This window comes from Mirounga angustirostris, unplaced genomic scaffold, assembly GCF_029215605.1.
Source record: "Mirounga angustirostris isolate CCGP_5_RB_7025 unplaced genomic scaffold, mMirAng1.0.hap1 SCAF_5, whole genome shotgun sequence".
Taxonomy (NCBI): domain Eukaryota; kingdom Metazoa; phylum Chordata; class Mammalia; order Carnivora; family Phocidae; genus Mirounga; species Mirounga angustirostris.
The window spans coordinates 108,508,964-108,533,285 of NW_026991713.1; the positions used below are offsets into that span (position 1 = coordinate 108,508,964).

A 24,322-nucleotide genomic window follows, 5' to 3' on the forward strand; every position below is an offset into this window, starting at 1 on the left:
ATGAGATTATTCCCAAAAGCCATACACGGTCATCACCAAAGTGATGTGCCCGGACAGCCCAGGGCTGAGATACATTACCAAAAGTTACTTTAAGGAGACATTCAGTTTATCCTTCTGCTTCTGGATACAACTATCCTTAATCACTTAATAGAAAGAAGCTGACAGTGGACTTCAAACCCAACTCTAATATGGAATTGCTTGGGAAAGTGGCTTTAGTCAGCATCCTTTGTAAAGATGGTTTTGGTCAACATCCTTTGTGTCTATTTTGTGCAACACACTACAGTGAATCCTACCTTTCCATTGCAGAGAAGCCTGTGAAACATCTACGCATTTTTTGATATTTTGGCAACATTCAATATCCTCCTACATGTTTCCTAATTATATCTAGAAAGTAAAATAAGTATTTTATTTAGTATGAAATTCGGTTGAAAACTCTATAGAGAGAGAGACGAAGTGCCTGGTGAAGTCTAATATTTTTAGATAGCCAGCTTGAAGATAGGTTTGTTTTTCCCCCTCCAAAAAATCAAGGCTAATAACAAGCTCATATTCAAGACTTCTTATTTCTACACATTTCCTAAAATCTCCGGTCGTTGTGAATAACCTGAGCTTTTTCCTGACCAGCTCTACTAGGGAAAAAACATACAGCTTATTTCGAGGTATGCCTCCACACAGCGGGCCTTCCATAGGCTTGCTCTCGCCCTCCCCTGAACTTCCTCTTCGTGCTCTCTTCTCAGTGCAGTGACAGAGGCCCGCGCCGAGGACCGCCCCGCCCGCGGCGGCGTTCGGGAGCGCGCGCGCCCGGCTGGGATCGGGCTCACTGCCCAGCCCCAGGAGCGGGCTGGCTTCCGGGCGTGCGGCCGGCCTGCGCGCGGGCGGCTCGGCCGCGCGCCCGCCGCCCGCCGCCCGCCGTCCGCACGCCCTGCCCGGGAGCGCGGCCGCACGGGAGCGCGCCGGAGCTGCCCCGGGACTGCGCGGCTGCCCAGCGGGTACTGGGCATCGGCGGCTCCGCCAAGACGCGGCTGCCTTGGTAACTGACTCCCCGTTACCGGAAGACAAACGACCCTGGCCCACGGTAGTGTCAGCTTTTCTCCGCGTGATTTCACTTGCCAGCTCTGCTAGCACGGCGAGCGGCTGATCCGTGTGAGCACCATTACCATATATAGAGACGAAGTGCCTGGTGAAAAAAGGAACCCCGGAGAAGCCTTAGTCAGTGGCCTTGGGTGGGAGTGACTGTTGGGAGGGTCAAGACGAAATGTGCCCTTCAGCAGACGCGATTACTAACCGTGTTAAGTCTGCAGATGATTCAAAAGACAGATCGGAAAAAGGAAGTGTTGCAAATGCCAGCGCACTCAGGGAACTCGCGGGAGTTGCTGCACAGTCAATAAACAGTTATTAAAATTCTGGAGAACTTGAAAGACAGACTTTTCTCAACCTTCATTTAAAAAAATAATTGTTGGGGCACCTGGGTGGCTTAGTCGGTTAAGCGTCTGCCTTCGGCTCAGGTCATGATCCCAGCGTCCTGGGATGGAGCCCCGCATCGGCCTCCCTGCTACGCGGGAGGCCCGCTTCTCCCTCTCCCGCTCCTCCTGCTTGTGTTCCCTCTCTCGTTGTGTCTCTCTCTGTCAAATAAATAATAATAATAATAATAATAATAATAATAATAATAAATAAAAATAATTGTTACAACCTTGATTGCTACATTTGCTTTTTTTTTTTTTTTTTTTTTTAAGATTTTACTTATTTATCTGACAGCGAGAGAGGGAACACAAGCAGGGGGAGCGGGAGAGGGAGAAGCAGGCCTCCCACGGAGCAGGGAGCCCGATGCGGGGCTCGATCCCAGGACCCCGGGATCATGACCCAAGGCGAAGGCAGACGCCCAACGAATGAGCCACCCAGGCGCCCCTGCTTATTTTTTTAAAGAAAACAAGAAATACTCTAAATAGAAGCAGTCCAGCTTATGCTCTAGGACAAAAAACTCTGTGCCTTTGAAGCATTGCTATACTTAAAAATAATGCAAATATAGACATAAGACAACCTTGCTGACAAGTCTAAATATGGTTAGTAATGGCTTTGCTGTTTGTGAGGATTATAAATATGGATAGTAAATATGGATAAATATGGATTATAAATATGGATAGTAATATGGATAGTACTGGATACTTTATTGTAACTATGGATAAATACGGATAGTAATGGCTTTGATGTTTGTGAGGTGATAATTACTGGCAGACCAAAAACTACAACCACCAAGAATTTTGACCAGAATGGTTTCAAGAGGAGGCAAAGGACTTCTGGATGAATGTTTGGAAAAGGGTGGAAAGCTTTTACGGCTCTTCCAGACTCTTACATTTGGCCAGCATAGCTCACACTACCTCACTTTCCACTCATAAAATGGTTGTAGCCTCTGTCTCTACTTAGTGTTTAGTACTCTCTTAAAATCTTCTGTGATTATGCCCATAAAGCTTTTTGAACCCCTTGGAAGCAATACATTCTCATTTTTAAAACTTACATATGGTTATATTATCAAGTAATAATGTATAGTTTAGCATATATGTATATATATGGTTATATTGATTATCAGGTTATAATGAGTCTGTCACATGGGAAGTTTAAACATTACTAAATAACCAGAATGAGCCCATGGGCTTATTCTTAGATTCCATAAAACTGGCACACACACAAAAAAGAGTATTCTGAGCAAATCAACTAGAAAAATACTTCTAAACCACTGCTAAGACTAAATGAGCAAGGTGACATAGGAGACCAAATAATTACCCAATGAGCATTTCTTTGCATAAAATAGGGAGAAAAAAAAACCAATCTTTTCCTCCAAAACAATATTTTTCCACTAAATAGACTATCTTTTTTTTTTTAATAGGAGTTAACATTCTCACTGTGGAAAATTCAAACAATACAGAAATGCAAAAAGAAAAATGTGAATACCATTTTATAGTTCCACTCTCCCCGAAGACCAGAGAGATAATATGCTGCCAGACCTCTTTCTAAGGATAGACACACCCACACGCCCACACACATGCGTGCGCAGGTCCATATGATCGTAAGATAATGTTCCACAATGAATTTTATATAACTTTATAGACTAATATGTATAGATCAACACCATTCTTTTTTTAAAAAAACTTATTTATTTGAAAGAGAGAGCATGAGCAGGGGGGAGGAGCAGAGGGAGAGGGAGAAGCAGACCCTTGGGCAAGCGGGGTGGGGCGGGGGGGAGCCTGACTCGGGGCTCCATCCCAGGACCCTGGGATCATGACCTGAGCGGAAGGCAGATGCTTAACCGACTGAGCTACCCAGGCGCCCTGCAACCCCATTCTTTTTACTGGCTGCAGCCATTGACTGGATACACCACAATGTATTTAATCTGTTTCCTTTTGATGAAATCTTAGGGTTTCTCTCAGTGGTTTACCTATTGAAGGAAATGCTGCCCTGAACATCTTTGAATTTTTGCATGGCCATGACCAAGTATTCCTGCAAAGGTAAATTACATAAGAGGAATCTCTGGGTCAAAGTTTATACACTTTAAAAATGTTGTTAGAGGGGAGCCTGGGTGGCTCAGATGGTTAAGCATCTGCCTTCGGCTCAGGTCATGAACCCAGGGTCCTGGGATCGAGCCCCACATCGGGCTCCTGACTCAGCCGGGAGCCTGCTTCTTCCTCTCCCTCTGCCTCTCCCACTGCTCATGCTCTCTCTCTCTCTGTATCTCTGTGTCTCAAATGAATAAATAGAATCTTTAAAATAAAAAATAAAAAAATAATAAAAAAATAAAAATGTTGTTAGAGTTTCAATTGCTCTTCCTCCCCTCAAAAGTATTCCATGTACCCACCTCCTACATTGTCTGAGTGTCCCCTTTCTGTAGCTGTTGTTTCTGCAGCTGGAGCCATTCTTGTTACGGTACGTTTGAAGTTTTACCCGTTTGACATTATGTTATTCTGATCAAAGACCCCTCCCCAAATGTATCATCTGATCCAGCCAATCAGTTCCCTTGCCGTGGGTTTTTCCCAGCAGGCAAATGGGAAACAGTGTTCCCTCTACTATTTGCTACACAAACACCTAAACACAGAGATCTGGAAAAGCTGGTATCCAGAATGTGGTTTAGACATGAGGTCCCGGAGGTGGCTCCCACTCCTCCTCGTTCCCAAATCTGAATGGTGCGATTCCCACCTGCTTTCTGACTTTCTGAAGCAATAATGAGCATGCAGAGAAAGAGAGAGAGAGAGAGAGAGAGAGAGAGAGAGGGTTGGCAGGGCCTCCTCAGGCCTGGAGTCAGTTTCCCCACCAGATGCAGGAAAAAGATAACGTGGATGAGATGAAGTCAATCATGAGTTCATCTCTTTTAACACCCAGTGCTTCCTTCTGTCCACAAATACATTTGGCACAGACAACTCTTCTGGAGAGGAAGCTAAGAAGGGCCAGGTTGAAGGCAGGTCAGCATGAGGGAGCATTGCAGAAATGACCCCTCCCCTAATGTTGCTTCCTCCTCTCTTGATTTATAGGTCAGTTTTCATGTGTTCTTTTTTTTCTCTTTATTAGCTAGGCAGTTCTACATATTATTTTAATTCTACTAGTAGTCATTATTATATTCTAACAGAGAAATGTGGGTCCACATTATCAGAGTCTAATATCACATCAGAGAATTATGTTCTCTCCTACTGAGAGACCTCAGTCGGGACATTTTGCAAGCTTTCACTTTCCCCTCCCTCCCTTACACTTTCCTTTCCCAGGCTTTACTGAATAATCAGCCCAGTTTTTCAGATTTTTCTTAGAATATGACTTCTTTGTCAAGATCACTTTTAATTGCATCATACTTCAGTTATCCAAATTTATTTACATTTAACTTTGAGTTTTATTGAATTTGTACTATTGCTGCCCTTTCTTGTACATTATCTTTGTCTTTCTTGAGATCTTTATTGCGATTCTGTTTTTATTTACCTGAAGTATTTTCACAAGTAATTATCCAAAAAGTGTACCTTGTTGGTCTACTATTCCATTCTGAATCTCTCAAATTATAATCCTCTTCCTTGTTAACTTGTAGCTCTGGTAAAACCTCACATCCTTCATAGTTGATGATATTAGAAATGGGCTTTTGAAAAGCAATTCCTTCTTTGGTTGGTGAACATTTTCAATCTGCAAACACAGTCCTTTCTCCAGTTCTGAAGAATTATATTCTATCAGTTCATTAATTTTTCATTCTCCCTTGCTTCCTTTTCTTGCATTTAGAACTGATTATTTTTAGACTTCCAAATCTGTTCTCCAAGATGCTCTTTTCTCATGATCTTTCTCCTTCTTTTGTGTGTGCTCTATCAACATCGTATGGCTCTTAGAATTATCTATTATATTCTTCACTGTCATACAGACTTTTGTCAGTTATGGTTTAAATTATTTTTCAAAGAATTATTCTTGTTTTCAGAGTGTTTCTTTTTGGTAAAAGCCTGGCTTTCGTTGTGAATATGAATGAGAAGTTTTCTTCTAAGCTCTCTCCTGGTTCTTGTTTCAACATGTTCATTTGTTCAACAATCAGCTTGGTGCTCTCCTTTTGACCGGATGATTGTACTTTATGTGGTTAGCGATTTGGTCTAATCGTCCAGCTTATTTAGTATCGTTAGCCGGGGTGTCTCTTACATAATTCTTGTAGCCGGTGTGAGTACTTAACATAATTCTTGTAGCAGATTAGAAGGAGATTGGAAGTCAGAGGAACATGCTTCTGGGATTTCCCAGGAGGAAATGGTCTGAGAGTTGACAAATCGGAGTCACTGAGCCTTCTGTTAGATGGATGGGTGGTAAGGGCATGCTGCAGGTGTTTTCCCTTCAAAGTGCGCAGAGGAAACTGGTCTGGCATGATGCTGATTCCTCTCCATCAAGGCAGGAAGCAATGGGGTCAAGGTGACAAATGGAACTGGATCTATTCCTCTGGCCAACTGGAGAGATTTAGGCCAGTGAGGGGACTCCTTGAGACAAGGCTTCTGACCACAGAGTCCAAGGGCTTCCCATAGGAGAGGTGAACCAAACCAGATGGTCTTTCTTTAACCTGACTCTTCCGTGTGCAAACTCTGTATTAGTTTTCTATTACTACATAACAAATTACCACAAACTTAATGGCTTAAAATAACACATGCCTATTATCTCACAGTTTCCATGGGTCAGGATTCCAGGCATGGCTTAGTTGGATCCTCTGCTGAGGTCTCACAAAGCCACAATTACGATGTTGGCCATGACTGCAGTTCTCATATGGGGCTCTGGGTCCCTCCCCCAAGCTTATTCAAGTTTTTGGCAGCATTCTGTTCCTTGCAGCTGTATGAACAAGGTCCCTGTTTTCTTGCTGGGAACCACTCTCAGTTCATAAACCCCTTGCAGTCTCTTGTCATATAGCCCCTAAAAGCAGTTCACAATCTGGCTATCTGCATTTTTTCCAAGCCAGCAGAAGCACATTTCTCTGACTTCCAATTGCCTTGCAGTCTGCTACAAGAGTGCCTTATAGAACGTAATGCATCAAGGGAGTGACTCTTCCATCATCATTTGCCACATGGGCATCGTTTAATCAAGGGAGCAACTACCTATCCATCATATGCAAAGGTTCTGTCTACATTCAAAAGGAGGGGATTATCCAAGCCATCCTTACCCATGGGTGGAACTCTTCGGGAACCCTCTAAAATTCTGCCCTTCACAATTTCAGAAATGTAAGAATCCATTCCAGTTTCCAATGGGGGAATGACATTTCTCCTTCTATGTTAGTTGAGTCACTTTTGTAAAAAACTGGGTGGTAGAGAGTGGAGGGAAGGCAGATTGTCAAAGGTGTGTGCTTGACATCACGTTAAATTATCCAGATAATTATCTTAACTTTCTACCTTAATGAATTGATGTTTTTAACTTTTGTTGTTGTTTTTACCTTTTAAAAAATGTTCTTCAAACATTTCAACTAATCTGAAATGTAAATAAAATCACTTTATAAATTTGAAGCAGTATATTTGTCTAAATTAATAGGCTTTATTTTTAGATCAAATTTAGATTTACAGAAAATCCAGCATAAAGTACAACTTCCCATATACCCCTATCTATCACTCCACTCCAACACATACACACCCACACACACACACGTTTCCCCTAATATTAACATCTCAAATTAGTGTGTTACATTTGTTGCAAATGATGAGCCAATATTGATACATTTATTATTAACTAAAGTCAATAGTTTACATTAGTGTTTACTCTTGGCGTTGTATAGTCTATGGGTTTTGCCAAATGCATAATAGACATTTAACATGTATACACATACATGGCATACCTGACTCGTATCTACTATTAAGTCTCATACAGAATAGTTTCAGCACTATATTTTTTAATAAGGAATTTTTCTTTTAAATCAGACCTTTGTCCTGTGTGACCTATGTGACCATTTTAGGCAAATATAGGGTGTGTGGACAGCCCATGTGACCGGCCAGGATATAACAGAGCCTTCTGTGACTAAATAGTGGTTGGCCTGAGATCGCTGATATTCAAAACCAATTATTACGCACAATGTATTTCAATCTGTTTAAGAAGAACACAGTCTCTGGGGAGAGAATTTTAAGACAAAGAGCGGTTTTGGTAATAATACCAATTTTGGTCCAGACCAAAATGCAGTGGTACAGAAAGACAATGAGTTTTCAGAAATAAATTATCTTGAGAATGCTCTGTGAAAAGCAGTGTGAAGATAAGGGAGAAAATATTTCATAAGACTTATCTGATAAAGGACAGATATCAAAAATATACAAAGAACTCTTAATCAACATTAAGAAAACAAACCAATCCAGGGGCACCTGGGTGGCTCAGTCAGTTAAGCATCTGCCTTCGGCTCAGGTCATGAACCCCAGGGTCCTGGGATCGAGTCCCACATTGGGGTCCCTGCTCCACGGAGAGTCTGCTTCTCCCTCTGACCCTCCCCCATCTCATATTTTCTCTCTCTCTCTCTGTCTCTCTGTAATAAATAAAATCTTTAAAAAAAAAAAAAGAGAGAGAAAACAAATCAATCCAGTTAAAAAGTGGGCAAAAAACCTGAACAGATGCCTCACCAAAGATGTATGGAAGGCTTATAAGCATATGAAAAGGTTATCTATGTATATGTCACTAGGGAATCACAAATTAAAATAATGAGGTACCAATATATACAGTGAAATAGTACTCAGCCATCAAAAAGAATAAATCTTGCCATTTGCAACAATGCAGATGGAGCTGAGCGAAATAAGTCAATCAGGAAAAGACAAATACCATATGATTTCACTCATGTGTAGAATTTAAGTAACAAAACAGATGAACATAGGGGAAGGGTGAAGAAAGAGAGGGAAGCAAATCATAGGAGACTCTTAAGGATAGAGAACAAACTGAGGGTTGATGGAAGGAGGTGGGTGGGGGATGGGCTAGATGGGTGATAACTATTAAGGAGGGCACTTGTGATGATGAACACTGGGTGTTGTATGTAAGTGATGAATTACTAAATAAAAAAACGAAAATAAAAAATAAATTAAAAATTAAAATAAAATAATGAGATACCAATACATTAGAATGGCCAAAATCCAGAACCCTGCTACCACCAAATGCTGGTAAGGCTGTGGAACAGGAACTGTCACTCTTTGCTGGTAGCATGCAAAACAGTACAGCCAGTTTGGAAGACAGTGTGGAAGTTTCTTACAAACTAAATATATTCTTACCGTACAATCCAGGAATCACACTCTTTGGTAGTAAAGAGTTGAAAACTTATTTCCATACAAAAAGAATGAGCTGTCAAGCCATAAAAAGACATGGAGGAAACTTAAATGAATACTGCTAAGTGAAACAAGCTAGTTGGAAAAAGCTACAGGCTATATAATCCCGATTTTATGACGTTCTGGAAATGGCAAAATGGAGACACAAAAAGAGTGATATACGCATATAATGGCACACAGTGGAATATTATTCATCCCTGAAAAGAAATAAAATTCTGCCACAGACTATAGCATGGCTGCACCTTGAAGACCACATGCTGAGGGAAATAAGCCAGACACAAAAGGACATTGTATCACTCATCATTTGTATGAGGCACCTAGAGCAGTCAAATTCACAGGAATAGAAAGTAGCATGGTGGTTCCCAGGCACTGGGAAAGGAGGTATGTGGCGTTATTATTTGATGGGTACAAAGTTTCAGTTTGGGAAGAAGCCAAAGTTCTGGTGATGGATGGAGGTGGTTACACCAATGTGGATATCTTTAACCCCACTGACATCTACACTTACAAAAAATGACAAATTTTATGTTGTGCATATTTTGCCATAATAAAAAAAATTCATGAAAGGAAAGAACATGGGCAGTGGGAATGGAAGACTGGCTTCCAGAGCCAGATCTGGTTGCGTTCTTTCATGACAGTTAGCTCTGGGGTCTTTGTAGTTTCCCTTCCAGGACCTTGAATCTCTATTATTCACTCGCTCATTCATTCATTCAGCCAGTGTTTATTCAACACATACAACAGTTTAAGTTACTCTAAAACTATGGAAGAGCTTGGAAACTATTGTTGTGGGTCAGATGCAGGATAGATGTTATTAAAATCAATGAATGGGAATAACCAAAACTGTTTTTCTATTAAAACAATGTAATCCCTTGTAGGTTTTCACATTCAGATATAGATTTCGTTCTTAAATCAGTGTCACAAAATATGAAAGCTAGAAAAATGATCTCACCTAGTAAATTATTTAGCAAAATAATTTTGTTTTCAAATAGAGTTCTACAGAGATCACTAATATGACAAAATAAAATATTAAAAACATAGCCTTCTGGGATAGTCTAAATTTGCATTATTGGGCCAAAGATATAACATCCATCATGGAAGACTTAAGCATATTCTTGTGCCTGACTTTTGAGGTTCATCTGAGCTTCTAGGAATCCAGAGCACAGCCTGAAAATCCATATATACTTCTACCCCTTCATTCTAGAGATTTAAGTGATCTGTGCCCAAAACACGTAATTTTTTTCATTGTGATTTTCAAAAAATAGTTCTAGGTTGCAACTGAAAACTTGAAATAGTTTGTTCTTAATAAATCTTTAAATCTGTTTAAAATCAATACATTGTTTTATTCACAATGTTTTAAGTCTTGAGAATTGGAAAAGTCCACATGTCTATGAGGTGGTTTGGTAAATATGGTACCATACAAGAGTATGAACTTGGAGCCCAAAAATCTAGATTCTGGTTCTAGTTCTTCTGATCACTAGATATGTGACTTAGGAAGAATCAGGTAACCTCTCTGGTCTCTATGCTGTGTTATGTCTGAAAGTAAGGATAATAATGCACAACACATCTAGCTTCCAAGGTGTCCATGTACATGTGAGTTAAGCTTCTATTTTCTTCGATAATATTTTGAGTGATAATAGCTATCACCAAAACTGAGTTGAGTTTAAATAAGATGGTGTGTACATTTAAACCTGTATGTTAATAAATGTTAAGATTTTAGTAGCCCAGGTATTTTTAATCTATAGAAATAGAGTGCTATTTATGCCCCCTCCCTCCCTGAAAAACCAGTCAAATATAATCTGTCAACAAGTTTTGGGGCGCCTGGGTGGCTCAGTTGGTTAAGCGACTGCCTTCGGCTCAGGTCATGATCCTGGAGTCCCGGGATCGAGTCCCGCATCGGGCTCCCTGCTCGGCGGGGAGTCTGCTTCTCCCTCTCCCACTCCCCATTTGTGTTCCCTCTCTCGCTGTGTCTTTCTCTGTCAAATAAATAAAATAAATAAAATCTTTAAAAAAAAAAAAAACAAGTTTTGAATGCCACATTGTCATTGGGCAAGAATTCCTAGAGGTTTTTTATTTATTTTATTTTTTTTAAAGATTTTATTTATTTATTTGACAGAGAGACACCAAGAAGAGGAACAAAGGCAGGGGGAGTGGGAGAGGCAGAAGCAGGGCTCCCGCTGAGCAGGGAGCCCGATGTGGGACTCAATCCCAGGACCCTGGGATCATGACCTGAGCCGAAGGCAGATGCTTAACAACTGAGCCACCCAGGCGCCCCAAGAATTCCTAGAGGTTTAAAATAGCAGCTATTCTATCAATTTCATTTGTCAATTTCCCCTCCACAGTCAGGAAAATATAACTTATTGGCTTCTCAAACTTATGATCTCTCCATTTTCTCACTCTTCAGATTGCATCGCTCTTTTTCTGAATCAAATTTACATTTGAACTACAAGGTTTAAAACATTAAATCATTTTTCTATTGAAATAGTTTTATTAACTTAAAATTTTTAAGCTCCATGCCTTGATGGAACAGAAGCACAAAATGGGTAACAATAATTCCCCTTTCATACTGATTGCTTTAGGCAATCATCAAAATAATTAACATAGAATACACCCATATACAATGTGAAATTCTCTTGTTCTGTCATGGGGGGAAAGAAAAATCAGTGATCCAAGACAGAGATTGGCAAACCAAGACCTGCAAAGTAAATCTGGCCTGCTTCCTGTTTTTAAAAATAAAATTGTACTGGAACATGGCCATGCTCATTTGTTTACATATAGTCCACAACTGCCTTTGCACTTCAACCACAGTGACTCCGAGGAGTTGCTACAGAGACCATATGGCTTGCAAAGCCGGAAGAATTTCCTTTTTTTTTTTTTTAAGTTTTATTTATTTATTTGACAGAGTGTAAGTAGGCAGAACAGTAGATAGAGGAAGAGGGAGAAGCAGGCTTCCCGCAGAGCAGGGAGCCAGATGCAGGGCTCGATCCCAGGACTCTGGGATCATGACCTGAGCCGAAGGCAGAGGCTTAACCAACTGAGCCACTCAGGCGCCCCTGGAAGTATTTCCTATTTGACCCAGGAAAAAATTTACCCACTCCTGATCTAGGGACTAAGTGAGGAAAAAGAAAATGGGTGCTCTCCTTTCTTACAGTAGTTGTATAATCAGAAGCTTCTAAAATATAAATATTCTGCACGGAGTTGGAAAACAGGCTGCAGCTAATGCTAATTAAAGCCTTACATTGAAGGGTCACCCTGTGGTCAGTGTTCTTTACTGCTGGATGACAGGAAGCGGGAGTTAGGTTCCTCTGTCTGTGGGAACAAAGAAGGAGTAGCTGTGTCCAGATTTCTTAAGCAATATGATTTCTCTGAGGACAACAGTAAAAGGCAAACAAAAAAACAAAATGATGCTGATCTTTCTCACAAGTATTTGGATGGGTTTTTGGACTGACTTTACCCTCACTCCACTTTGACGTTGGGAATTCGCTTCTTTCAGAGCTACAGGAGGCTTGCAGAGGTATTCTGGAGGCCTACTTCCTATGCTTCCCTTTTTGCAGCCTTGGGACACTCTCTCCTTTCATAGACGGAAAGTTTTAACACCTCCTGTACAGGCTGACACCTTCCTGGGTCCAGCCAAGCTGATGCTGGTCCACTCTGTTCCTTCCTCACTTCATAAGGCAATCAAATCCGTGTTTGCTTATACTTTGTGTCAGTTTTCAATCACTTAACCATCACGACAATTCTGTGTCGGAATGATCTCTTCAGGTCTAACATTCTGTGATTTCTCACTCCAGAAAGGTCATCTATGAGGGTCTGACACACGGTATTTAACATAAGATCTGCATTAAAATTGAGGTTCCAATATTTGTTGATAGTGTGAGCTTTACATCTTCAGTTCCTACCTCTATAAAACAGAGACAATAATATAGACTTTCAAGGGGCGCCTGGGTGGCTCAGTTGGTTAAGCGACTGCCTTCGGCTCAGGTCATGATCCTGGAGTCCCGGGATCGAGTCCCGCATCGGGCTCCCTGCTCAGCAGGGAGTCTGCTTCTCCCTCTGACCCTCCTCCCTCTCCTGCTCTCTGTCTCTCATTCTCTCTCTCTCAAAAAATAAATAAATAAAATCTTAAAAAAAAAAAAAATAATATAGACTTTCAAGACCACGGCAATGATGAAAGGCGATTACATATTTGTAAAGCCTCAGTCAGAGAAGAGACAATAAATACCACGAAAGTGTTCCTCTAGTTTTCCTCCACCAGATCGGGAGCCATGGACTCACTTCTTCCCAATTCTCAGTGATCTTATAACCCTCTGAGATTAGCACTTACACCATTTATAGCACTTACACAGGTATTTTAAGAATAATTTTCCACTCCATTCAAAATAGCAATACGTGTTCATTATTAAAAATTTGGAAAATGTGGAAAAGTACAAAGATGAATATAATAAATGCACAAGTCAGCCATATCCCATTCTTACAACCCAGAAATTAAGTGAGAGATAATTCCTCTCCCTCCTCACTCTCCCTCTTAACCTACATTGTATTAGCATGCTTTTAGTTACAAGTCAGAAAAAATCTGGACTCAATATTCATTAGTTTTAAAGAAATAAAATTTCTTTTGGCTCACATAAATCCAGAGATAAGGTGACTTTTTAAGCAGGACAATCCATCAATAGTTCACCTCAAGATACAGCAACAAGGAACTGGAACCAGGACAAACTTAATATTCCTTAAGTGCTATTATGAAGACAGAATGAAAATCAGTCAACTGTATCTAAAGAGTTAAAATAAGTGAGTAAATTCAGCAAATTGGCCATATAGGAAATTGATCACAGAGCTGACTTTTGGCTACTGACCTACAGCTAATGACTCCAAGGTTGACTGATCAGCAGATCAGCAGCGCCGGCCATCTCTAGAGCCTTCCTACCTTTCTGCGTTCTCCCGGCACGTGGGCTCAGCCCAGGCCAAGGGAATGGAGCCTGCCACAGTGCTCTCATCATTTGCAGACTCACTAACATGTCATATAGGATCTGAGCTTCTGGTGTCTCTTTTCAAGATGGAGGAAAGCCTTTCCAGAAGTCTCCCTCCCCTCCAACCACCTCACTGGCCGGCAATGAACCACACACCTACCTGTGCCTCAACCAGCCCCTGCCAAGGGGAATTCATGGCCCCGGCGGATGATTCTATCCCTCGGGCGGGGCTGATACCTGCTTCCCCCAAAGCACACAGCAATGCGGAGGCGGACAGAAAGCTCAACAAAATTGTATTGTTAGGAAACAGGGAAATGGTATGGCTAGGAAATCAACAGTTTCTGCTACCATATTTTTTTGATTTAACATACGCTAATTTCCCCATGACAACAAGTGGTTTTGAAAACATGATTTTAACTGAAACATAATTGCGTGAAAACATCATAGATTATTTAACAGGTTCCCCATTGTTAGATATTTAGGGCAATTCAATTTTTCACTGTTACAAATTGTTCAGTGTTTAGTCCTGTCAAATTAATGTCCATAAACCCATTGCCTTAAGTAGTGCTGTTTCTCTAGGTTTGCTCACGTCATCGATGAATCAGGAAATGATTGTTTAAGAAAGGCTGGATTTGTGATAGAGAGAGAGAGACTCCTTTAACCTCCATGGCTGCTGCTATGTTGCCTCACATTTTGCCCCTAACTAGAAGAGCTCTTGGCCAATTCATTTCAACAAAGATTTACAGATAATTTTGCCAAGCCTCATAAAATGAATAAGATCCAACATCTACCTTTCTGAGCTTCTAGTTTAGTGAGTTTTTCCCGGGCCAACTCTCGGCAGATAAAGATCTTCCGATTATCAGAACTCTCTGATTCACATATTTGTTTAATGTTTATTATCTGTTATGTACCAGGCCCTGCTCTAGGATTCCGAGAATGCCCTCCTTAAACTTAGTAATATCCTTCGGTACTGAGAAAGAAGTCCAAGTGGATCTTTCAAAATTGTTCCTCCTACCTTTTGTTCCCAGGCTCTTTGTCACTTAGAAAGGAAACACCTGGCCTCCCTGCCTTCTTCTGAATATTTGAGGGAATAAATTCATGTGTATTTTCTCACCTTTGGCCTTGTCACTAATGTCATAGATAATGTAGCTATTTCAGTGGAGGGCTCTGCCAGAAAATATAATTTGACAAGCTGTGTTTCCTGATGCAGTTGGTAGCCACACAACAAGGCAGGAAGTGCTACTCCCTTGAATTTTGCTGGCTGAGGCTGTGAATGACAAGGGAGCCCTTGAGTCCTGCTGACCCAGTGACGGGTTCTCTCTGGGGACACTGGCTGTACTGGGTCAGGCGAGGCCACAGAGAACTAGGCTCTGGCTGGGCACTTCTGTTCAGTTTGGCATTTTTCAGGATAGAATTTCCTCCTTACAAATGGGAATTTAAATGTAAACAGTTCTGCAGTGGCCCAGGTAAACTTGGCTAAAGAAAGATACAAGCATCTCATATTTCCTGAAATAAAGTTATAAGAATTTTTGTACCTTTTTGTAGTCCATCTAAACCTATGCAATGAATACATTCCTATTTCAGCTCAAAGCAACTTGGTTGGGAAAAAAAGATCATGAGCTAGGAGGTCCTTGGAAATTATTATCTAGTCTGATGATGGGCAAACCCGTGATCATCCAAATGACTTCGGGAGTTTCTAAGAATGTAGACATTTGCACCCTGAGCCACTGAATCAGATTCTCAGAGCATCGGGTCTCCAAGCCAAAAACATTGGCTCACTTCACAGATGAGGAGGTTCTGAGTCAAAGATTAGGCTAGAGTCCCACAGTCAGATTATGGCAACAAGGATAACACATTTTGTTTAGTCAAACATCAACTTTCTTTAGTTTATTACCCAAAAAAAGGTCAGTGAGACGGGAGTCTTTTGAATCCGTGTAGAAAGATGAGAGGTCCATAAATGAATAGCAGCGGCAGAAAAGGCAGGAGAGCCAGAGTTCTGCAGAGTCGCCCAAGGAAGCCGTCAGCTGAGGGCAGGGGGTGATCCGGGCTCAAGGTTGCTGCTCCCAGAGCACAGTCCTCCTTACCTGCACCGCTGGAAGAACGCTGGCAGATGGGGCCGGCGGGACAGTGGCCGCTGCAAGGGGACCGAGTCGTGATAGGATGGCAGGATCTGATGAATCAGTCTGGTGCCAAGAGAATCTGAGTCATGGCCGTGTAACAGTGACTCAGTGGCTGGACACTCCCCACACGGAACTCACAGCTCAGCACTCCCAGAAGGCGGTACCAAGAGAGGAGGCTCAACTAAGCTCTGGGACTAGGGGACACACCTATAGCTGAAGTAGCCCCAGGCTGCCCTTTTCTGTTTAATGCATTTAAACCCAGAATGTTGTTGAATCCTTGTCCCCACCTCAGCACCAGTGCTGCTTTTTTTAGTAGAAAAACAGCAACGGTCAAATTGTTTTAATCATACATTTTTTAAAAGTCAGACTTAAAGAGGATTGAAAGGAGAATAAGGGGGGTGCCTGGGTGGCTTAGTCATTAAGCGTCTGCCTTCGGCTTGGGTCATGATCCCAGGGTCCTGGGATTGAGCCCCACATCGGGCTCCCTGCTCAGCAGGAAGCCTGCTTCTCCCTCTCCCCTTCCCCCTGCTTGTGTTCCCTCTCTCGCTGTGTCTCTCTCTGTCAAATAAATAAATACAAAATCTTTAAAAAAAAAAAAAAAAGAAAGGAGAATAAGGTGATGTTATTGAGTTATCCAATAAGAAGCTTTTTTTTTTTTTAAAGGCATTTACTCAAAAGATTTTTTTTAAGATTTTATTTATTTGACACAGAGAGAGAGAGAGAGCACACAAGCAGGGGCAACAGGAGAGGGAGAAGCAGGTTCCCCATTGAGCAGGGAGCCGGATACAGGACTCGATCCCAGGACCCTGGGACCGTGACCCGAGCCGAAGGCAGACGCTTAACAACTGAGCCACCCAGGTGCCCTCAGAAGATATTTATTGAGTTCCTACCATGTACTAGGCTGTGTTCTGGGCATTCTCAGAATGGAAATCATAAATATCTTGGTAATTAATTGGTAATTAATGAACAAGTTCATACTCTTCCTAGAGTAAGGGCTTCCTGATGTTTGAAGTCTTCTTCTTTTAATATTAAAAAGGCAGCAATTTAATGAAATGAGGATACCTGAAATAAGATTGTGGCATGCTGGCAAACAGGAAGGACGGATTAGGTTAATTTCATTCTTGGAGGCGGGTTAGACAGAACTCCTTAAAGCTACACGTCATAGTCGTGAAAAGCAAAAGTTAGTAGGCTGAGAAGCAAAATCCACTGTAATACTCTACATTTTTTTTTTTTACTTCTGTGATAACCTTAAAATGTACTGGTAAATAATTATAATAATATTACCAGTAGCTACAGTTTATAGGACAGTATGGGCCAAACACGGTGCTGACATGCGTTTTTAAACATTTAATCCTTACTCTAAGCTTTTAAGGCAAATCTTGCTTTTCCCATTTTGCAGACATGGTACTTGAAGGACAGAGGGGGTAAGAAACACATCTAAGATTACACAGCTCTAGAACAAATTCAGACCCAGTTAGTCTGATGCCCAGATCCCCATTTGTTACAAATAAACTCCAGTTCCTCCACAGACATCTTTGTGAATCTGTCAGGCATTATAAATGGGAAGGGGACAACAAAGCGGTTAAGTGCCCAGTCTTTGGGGCCAAGCATATCTGCTGTGCATCCTGGTTCTGCTGCCGCAGAGCCAGATAGTTCCTGTCTCGCTGAGTTGTCCTGGGGATCACAGGATAATCACGTGAAGCACATGAAGCGATTCTTGGCTTTTAGCTCTTAATTAAGATTAACCATGATGACTATGGTCAAAAAGATGGTGGTGTTGATGGCATAGGAGCCAGAGCCTTGCCTTTTGAGAGAAGTCTCTTCTTAAATTGGTCCCCCCCACTCCTGAAGTCTGAGTTCCTAAGAATAATGACAAATTGTCATCAGAGTGCCGGTGTGTTTCTTTCTTCACTCATCATCACCTGGGAGACAGCAATGTCGTGCTGAAGAGCCAGGACTCTGAAGCCAGGCCGAGGTGTAAATCTTGGTTCTGACACCTACCTGATAGCAACTTTGGACTAATCATGAAATGCCTAAGCCCATATGTCTCAAGATGTTTCTGGCAAAGAATCAATTTTTTGTTTTCCTTCCCTCTCTCCTTTCTTCCTCTCCTCCCTTCCTTTTCTCCTTCCTTCCTTGTAATGTCTAATCTGTTGTGGACCAATCCTTTTGCAAAACACAATAGAAATACCTTAGCAGTGTCAAATGGCTACAAACATGCTTAAATGTCAGCTCCTAATTTCTGTCCTAACTTCACTGAGGAACGTGAACAGTTTGTGGACCTCACTCTGAGTCATGCTATTTTAATAAACTTTTGTTTCATAATCTATGAAATGGAGACCCTAACATTTATTTCATGTGGTTGTTACCAAAAAATGAAGGGAAATAATGTAGATAAAGTGCTTAGCACGTATGTGCCTAACATATGATGAGCAGTGAAGAATTACGAGCCCCCTAAGAGCTCGTATTCCCGGCCTATGGCAGAAACAGGGATGGAGAGACATAAGAGAGAGCTATAAAAAGTAAATGCCTTGAGGGCGCCTGGCTGGCTCAGTTGGTAGAGCATGAGACTCTCAATCTCAGGGTTGTGAGTTTGGGCCCCACATTGGGCACAGAGCCTACTTTAAAAAGAAAAAAAAAGTAGACACCTCAAGTATTCATAGCTGAATCCCACATGAGTTAATTTTTCTCCTTATCTCTTTGGGGAACTGAATCTCTCCTTGGGAGATACAACCCACAAATCCGGTTTTTCTAGTGATTTTTTAAGAGGGGTAAGTGACTAGCCTGGGCTAAGCCCTTGAGTCATGCCAAAGGCCTGTCCATTCTGAACTCTCAGCCTGCTCTTCTGTGTTGCTCAGTAAAAGCATAAGCCTAGAGCGTCACTAAAAATAAGCAGTTTGGACATCAAAATGCTGTCCAAAAGCAAGTGCATTATGATCAGGATTTCAGTTGTGGCTCAGAAGTGAAATAGCTTCCCCTGGAATTCCCAGTTAAATTAAATTGAGAAAACACTGTTGAAGTAACATATTTAATAACTATGTAATTACTTCATTGGTGGTATCATCCATTTGACTTTAGGAGTGGGATGAACAGAGGTCCCACAAAGGCTGGGGAGGAGATGGTGCTGCCCTGAAATGCTACCCAGCAGGACAATTAGTATAATGTACAATACTAGGACCATCAGGGAGTAAGGCTGAATCACAGTGACAATTTTCAGCAACCTCCCGGCAACATTCAAAGGCTCTGTCAGTATCTAAGTGTTTAAATTGTGGTGCTAACATAAAATAGGACAGAGTCTCCTTGCTCGTGATACTTAACTGAAAATGACACAGCTGTAATGAAAGCACCAAAGGGGGGAAAAGAAAAAAACCCATAAAAAAGGAAGATGACAAACATCTCAAAGATTTGTCTGATGACTCTAGGCCTGAGTAATAGCCTCAAAATTATGAAGTAGCTTCATGAAAACACCAGTTGAGGCATGCCTAAACTATCAGAGTAAAAGTGAGCTCTCAGAATCCAGATTTATACCAAACTTCAGTTTATATCAAACTATATTCAATAATAAATATGAAATATTATTTAATCGAACCATGTTTATTATATTTAAAACCCTTTCCATAAAAAGTTCTAATGTAAATATTCTTTTACCTTTCAGCTCTGACATGGAAAGCTCCAATATGGAAGAGCATCTGGAAGATAATATCTCTGTCAAATAAGACACTCAAAAACACTTCAGATGAAGTCTTAAACAGAAATAAATAGGCGGAGAGAAAAGATGTGAAAGTCAAATAAAAAGCCCAGAACCAGTCTGGTTGGTGAGGAGAGAAATCAATACACCAGCGCATGTAGTCTCCAACAACGAAAATATGGTCAAATTGCTCCCTTTCCACTAGCCGACTTGGCATTGTCTAAGGGGCTCCGTGTCCTTTATCAGAGAGTGCATAGAAGGAGTGGTGTAGAGCTGGAAAGAAGAAAAGGTCTCGATTCTAAAACAAGTGGAACAGGGGAAAAGGAACATTAATGGAACGACTTGTAAGGGGTAAGAGAGGGGGAAAAGAGCAGCCTGCAGGTGAGTTGCTTGAAAGGGCTTCGGAGTATCAGCCTTCAGCCACGCAAAGCTGGGCTGAAAGCTTTCCATAAAATGGCCTCAACAGTGTTTCCCTTGAAAACACAGAGAGAGGATCTATGAAAAGTGCTTAGCAAGTTGCTAAGATGCCCTCTGGGTTAAAGAAGGGAGAGCCCTTGTTAAGAATAACAATAACGGTAAAGTAAGAATGGTGATTTAGGGGCTAATTCACCCACGGTTTAATCTGCCAGGCCACCAAAATATGAATATTTTCTGAAACCTAAGGGCAATAATAAAATATCATTTATATCTCAGGTCTAAATCTGTATGGCTCTCTTAAAGGGAAAATCTTACTATAAGGGGAAAGCAGAAATAAATTTGCCAAATTTATAAATTGGGGTGTAAGAAGTACTCTAAGGGTTAATTTGATGTCAGGTAGTAAAGTCCTTTAGTGCTTCAATTATTTATTTATTTTTTTTAAAGATTTTATTTATTTACTTGAGAGAGAGAATGAGAGACAGAGAGCACGAGATGGAAGAGGGTCAGAGGGAGAAGCAGACCCCCCGCCGAGCAGGGAGCCCGATGTGGGACTCGATCCCGGGACTCCAGGATCATGACCTGAGCCAAAGGCAGTCGCTTAACCAACTGAGCCACCCAGGCACCCCCAATTATTTATTTATTTTTAAGTTTTTATTTAACAAAAAATTTCCAGTTTGTTAACTTACTGTGGTGTTGTATTAGTTTTGGGTGTATTATGTAGTGATTCAGTGCTTCCATACATCACTGGGTGCTCATCACAACAGGTGTCCTCCTTAATCCCCATCCCCTATTTCACCCATTCCCACCCCCCACCTCCCCTCTGGGAACCATCAGTTTGTTCTCCATAATTCAGAGTCTACTTCTTGGTTTTCCTCTCAGTTATTTATTTAGTAAGGTACCAAGTAGTTTATGTGATATTATATTACCATTTAGCCTTTAAGCCATATTACTTAAAAAATGAATATTTCTAAGGCATAAACTGACCCAGCTTTTTCAACAAGCTGGTAGCTTGAGGGGAAAAAATGGAGAGGATTTACCACTATAAATTGTAGAATGTTTACAGAACAGAGCAACCACAGGTAATATGGAGTATCTGGGGGCTCTAATTGAAATAAACCAACTGTAAAAGTACGTGCTTTTTGAGACAACCTGGGAAATGTACTTACGGTTTGGATATGAGATGATATTAAGGAAAAAAAGTTAATTTTATTGAGGGAGATAGTGGCATCATGGCTGTGTAAGAAAATACCCAAAAATTTGTACTGAAGAACATAATTGTGAAATGGGATCTCAATGGCTGCGTTTTGCTTCCAAATACTTCTAAAAAGGGAAAAGCAGGGATGGGTGGAACAGAGGCAGTAAATGCTTGGTATCTGTTAACTCTGGTGATGAGAATATGAAGGCCACTGCCCTCTTTGCTCTACTTTAAATACACTTGAAATTGTAAATGATTAATTAAATGGCAAGCACTTAAACATCAGGCAGTCAATGTTCTCTCACTATTTTTAAAAAGTGGTTTTTGGAAATAAAAACTATTTATTTATATTCACTTCTGTTTTCTTAAGAGATAGATTATACCACTTTTCTAGATTATTCAGGAGGAATATGATGAATGATTTGGAACTTACAGTAAGTTACAATATTAGAACCTCTTCATTTTTTAAATCTACCTTACAGAAGCTGTGATATTATCAGGAAATTTAGCTAATTACTAAGCAAGTTTGTGTACTCTGAGAAGTCCTACCAAGATTTTGAAAGTATTTACTTCATAATGACATGGGTGAGTGGTAAAATGTATTTTTTTGTTTCAAGTAGAATACATCAATTCTTTTGGACTAAATTTATTTAATACATTCACATATTTTTAAAAATGCAAAGAAGAAATTAAAAGCTGAGATCCTAAGGGTAATTTCTGATCTCAAAATTCAGGAGACAGCCCTCTTCTGGGCCTGAGAACAAACCCCTCAACACTTTCAGTTAATTCCAGTGTCCCCTTGTAGAAAAAAAACCATCAGCAACAACTTAGATTCTGCCTTTTTGTTTGCTCAGTATAAGCATAACCCTAGAATATCACTGAAAACAAGCAGTACGGGTATCAATATGCTGTGCAAAAGTGAAGGCATTATAATCAGGATTTCAATTGTGGCTCAGAAGTTGTAGCTTCTCCCTGTAATGCCTAGTTACATTAAATTGAGAAAACACTGTTAAAGTAACATATTTAATAACTGTGTAATTACTCCATTGGTAATACCATCCATTTGGCTTCAGGAGTAGGATGAATAGACATCCCTGTGTGTGTGTGTGTGTGTGTGTGTGTGTGTGATATTTGCTTCTAAGCTGAATCTAGCCCAGCCCTCTCTTTCAGCCCCTCCATAATGATGATGCCATAGGATAGTTCTAGTCATAACCACAGACCTCAAGACTAAGCAGACTAAGAGCTCTTTATTTTTAATTATTTATTTATTTACTTTTTGATAGAGAGACAGAGAGCATGAGAACTGGGGGGGGGGGGGGGGGGTGGAAGGGGCAGGAAAGGACAGAGGCAGAGGGAGAGAGAGAATCTTTAATAGGCCCATGCCCAGCACCCAGCATGGAGCTGGTACAGGGCTTGATCTCACAACCCTGAGATCAGGACCAGAGCTGGAGTCTGATGCTTAACCAGCTAAGCCACCCAGGCACCCCTAAGCAGCTCTTTAAAAGCTCATTACTTTTTCCTTTGTCCTTTCCTGTAGAAATACTGCTTTTCACCTTCCGACTGTTTCCTTTTGAGCCATCCTGTAGGTCTTTTGTGCTTTGGGTTTTGCCTGTTACTTTCATCCCCCCCTTTTGAATCACCCCCATATTCATTTCCCACCTCTCCAGCCTTATTTTAAGGACAATTTCTCTGCCCCTCATAGTTGGCTTTCAAATCTTCCAAGTTTCATAAATTGGGAAAAAGAAGAGTTATCGGTACATATGTTTAGTTTATGAAAGAAAACATTATCAGTAGTCCCTTAAGCAGAAGAAAACTAGATGATAGAAAGATTGTACTTTCCAAGCGAACACACAGTAATATCCATAAAATATCTTAATAATTTTACAAATAATTAGAATTGCTGTGGATTAATAAGCTGAAACAGTTTGAAAATGTTTATCAATATTTACTAGGAAAATACTACCCACAATAGAATATTTTACAATGAAATTGGGAGTTGAATATTCTTTTAATTCTAACCTGGTGATGTAGCAAGCTCAAAAACAAACCACAAATCTACCTCTAAATAGAGGTGATGTTATCTTATTTTACAAACGATGTTATGATTATGGAGGGAGAGAGGAATTTTTTCCAGCAAGTTACAGAAAGTTCAAAATTTCAAAATATCAGTGCAGGTATTTAACCGGACACGGGTAACATCAAAATCTAATCAAAATGGAATAGCAACAAAAGCCATTTCCTTCCCACCTATTTTTGCATAACATCCTGATTTACCAGCTGCAAGCCTTTTCACATGCTTGAGATAGCAGTTCTAATTTACATTACAGGCCTGTCCCAGATTAGTCATCCTGTTGATAATGCTTTGGGCTCAAATATATGTAATCTTTTACAAAAATAATCATTATGTATTTCTTGTAACATCTGAAAAAAAGCTGCTTTCTGCTTTGCCAGCCTTGTGCTAGCCAAAATATTTCTCTGTAATAGCCCAAGGGAAAGAGCATCCATAGTTGTGCAAATCCAAGAGTCTAGGGAGGGATAAGAATCCATCCAACCTGTGCCTCCATCTTGAAGAATGAATTAACTAGTTAGTGGTAAATAAGAAGATAGCCTGTTTGTAAAGATCTCCAGAGGTGGTTATTTTATAACTTCAGTGACTTCGGTGACTTAAAATTCAAATGAGTGAATTTAAAGATCTTAGTGGCTTTATTCAACATTCCATGAATCAGGCAGCATTCAATCTAACAGATAGAAAGGAGCTTGAATGAGCTGTACAAAATGAAAGACTTTTACAGGCAGAAGGGAGCGGGAACAGGGAAGTTATGCTAGACAAAAAAAGTAGACTGGTTATGGCAAAGTCACCTTTCTTTAGGGGATGACAAGGGTCGCTTAGGCACATTACCTAACTAGTGCTGATTTGGGGATTCCTGATTGACTGGTTTAAGATTCCATTTCTGGGAGAGCCAAAACTGTAATTAAGTCAAATCTTGTTTTGGGTGATGTGGGGCTTAGCGTTAAGTGACTCCATTTGGGGTCTTGTTGCCTTGTGGGTTTTTGTTGTTGTTTTCTTTTATTTATTTATTCATTCATTCATTCATTCATTCATTCCAAGATTTCATTTAAATTCAAATTAGTTAACATATAGTATTCGTTTCAGGAGTCGAATTTAGTGATTCATCATTTACATA

At 40.6% G+C, this 24,322-nt stretch overlaps 1 long non-coding RNA gene across 4 annotated transcripts in view; it reads right to left on the minus strand.

Annotated features, from left to right (window-relative positions):
- The window catches only part of LOC123844124 (uncharacterized), a 55,349-nt gene that overhangs the window by 14,660 nt on the left and 16,367 nt on the right, over positions 1-24,322 (minus strand). The window contains exon 4 of one of the 4 annotated variants that reach the window (XR_010411657.1): positions 15,802-15,900. The exons of 2 other annotated variants lie outside the window; for them this stretch is intronic. This is a non-coding gene — a long non-coding RNA (uncharacterized LOC123844124). Of the gene's footprint in view, positions 1-15,611; positions 15,901-24,322 lie in introns of all 4 variants that reach the window. One more of the 4 variants, XR_010411658.1, reaches the window with a different exon arrangement.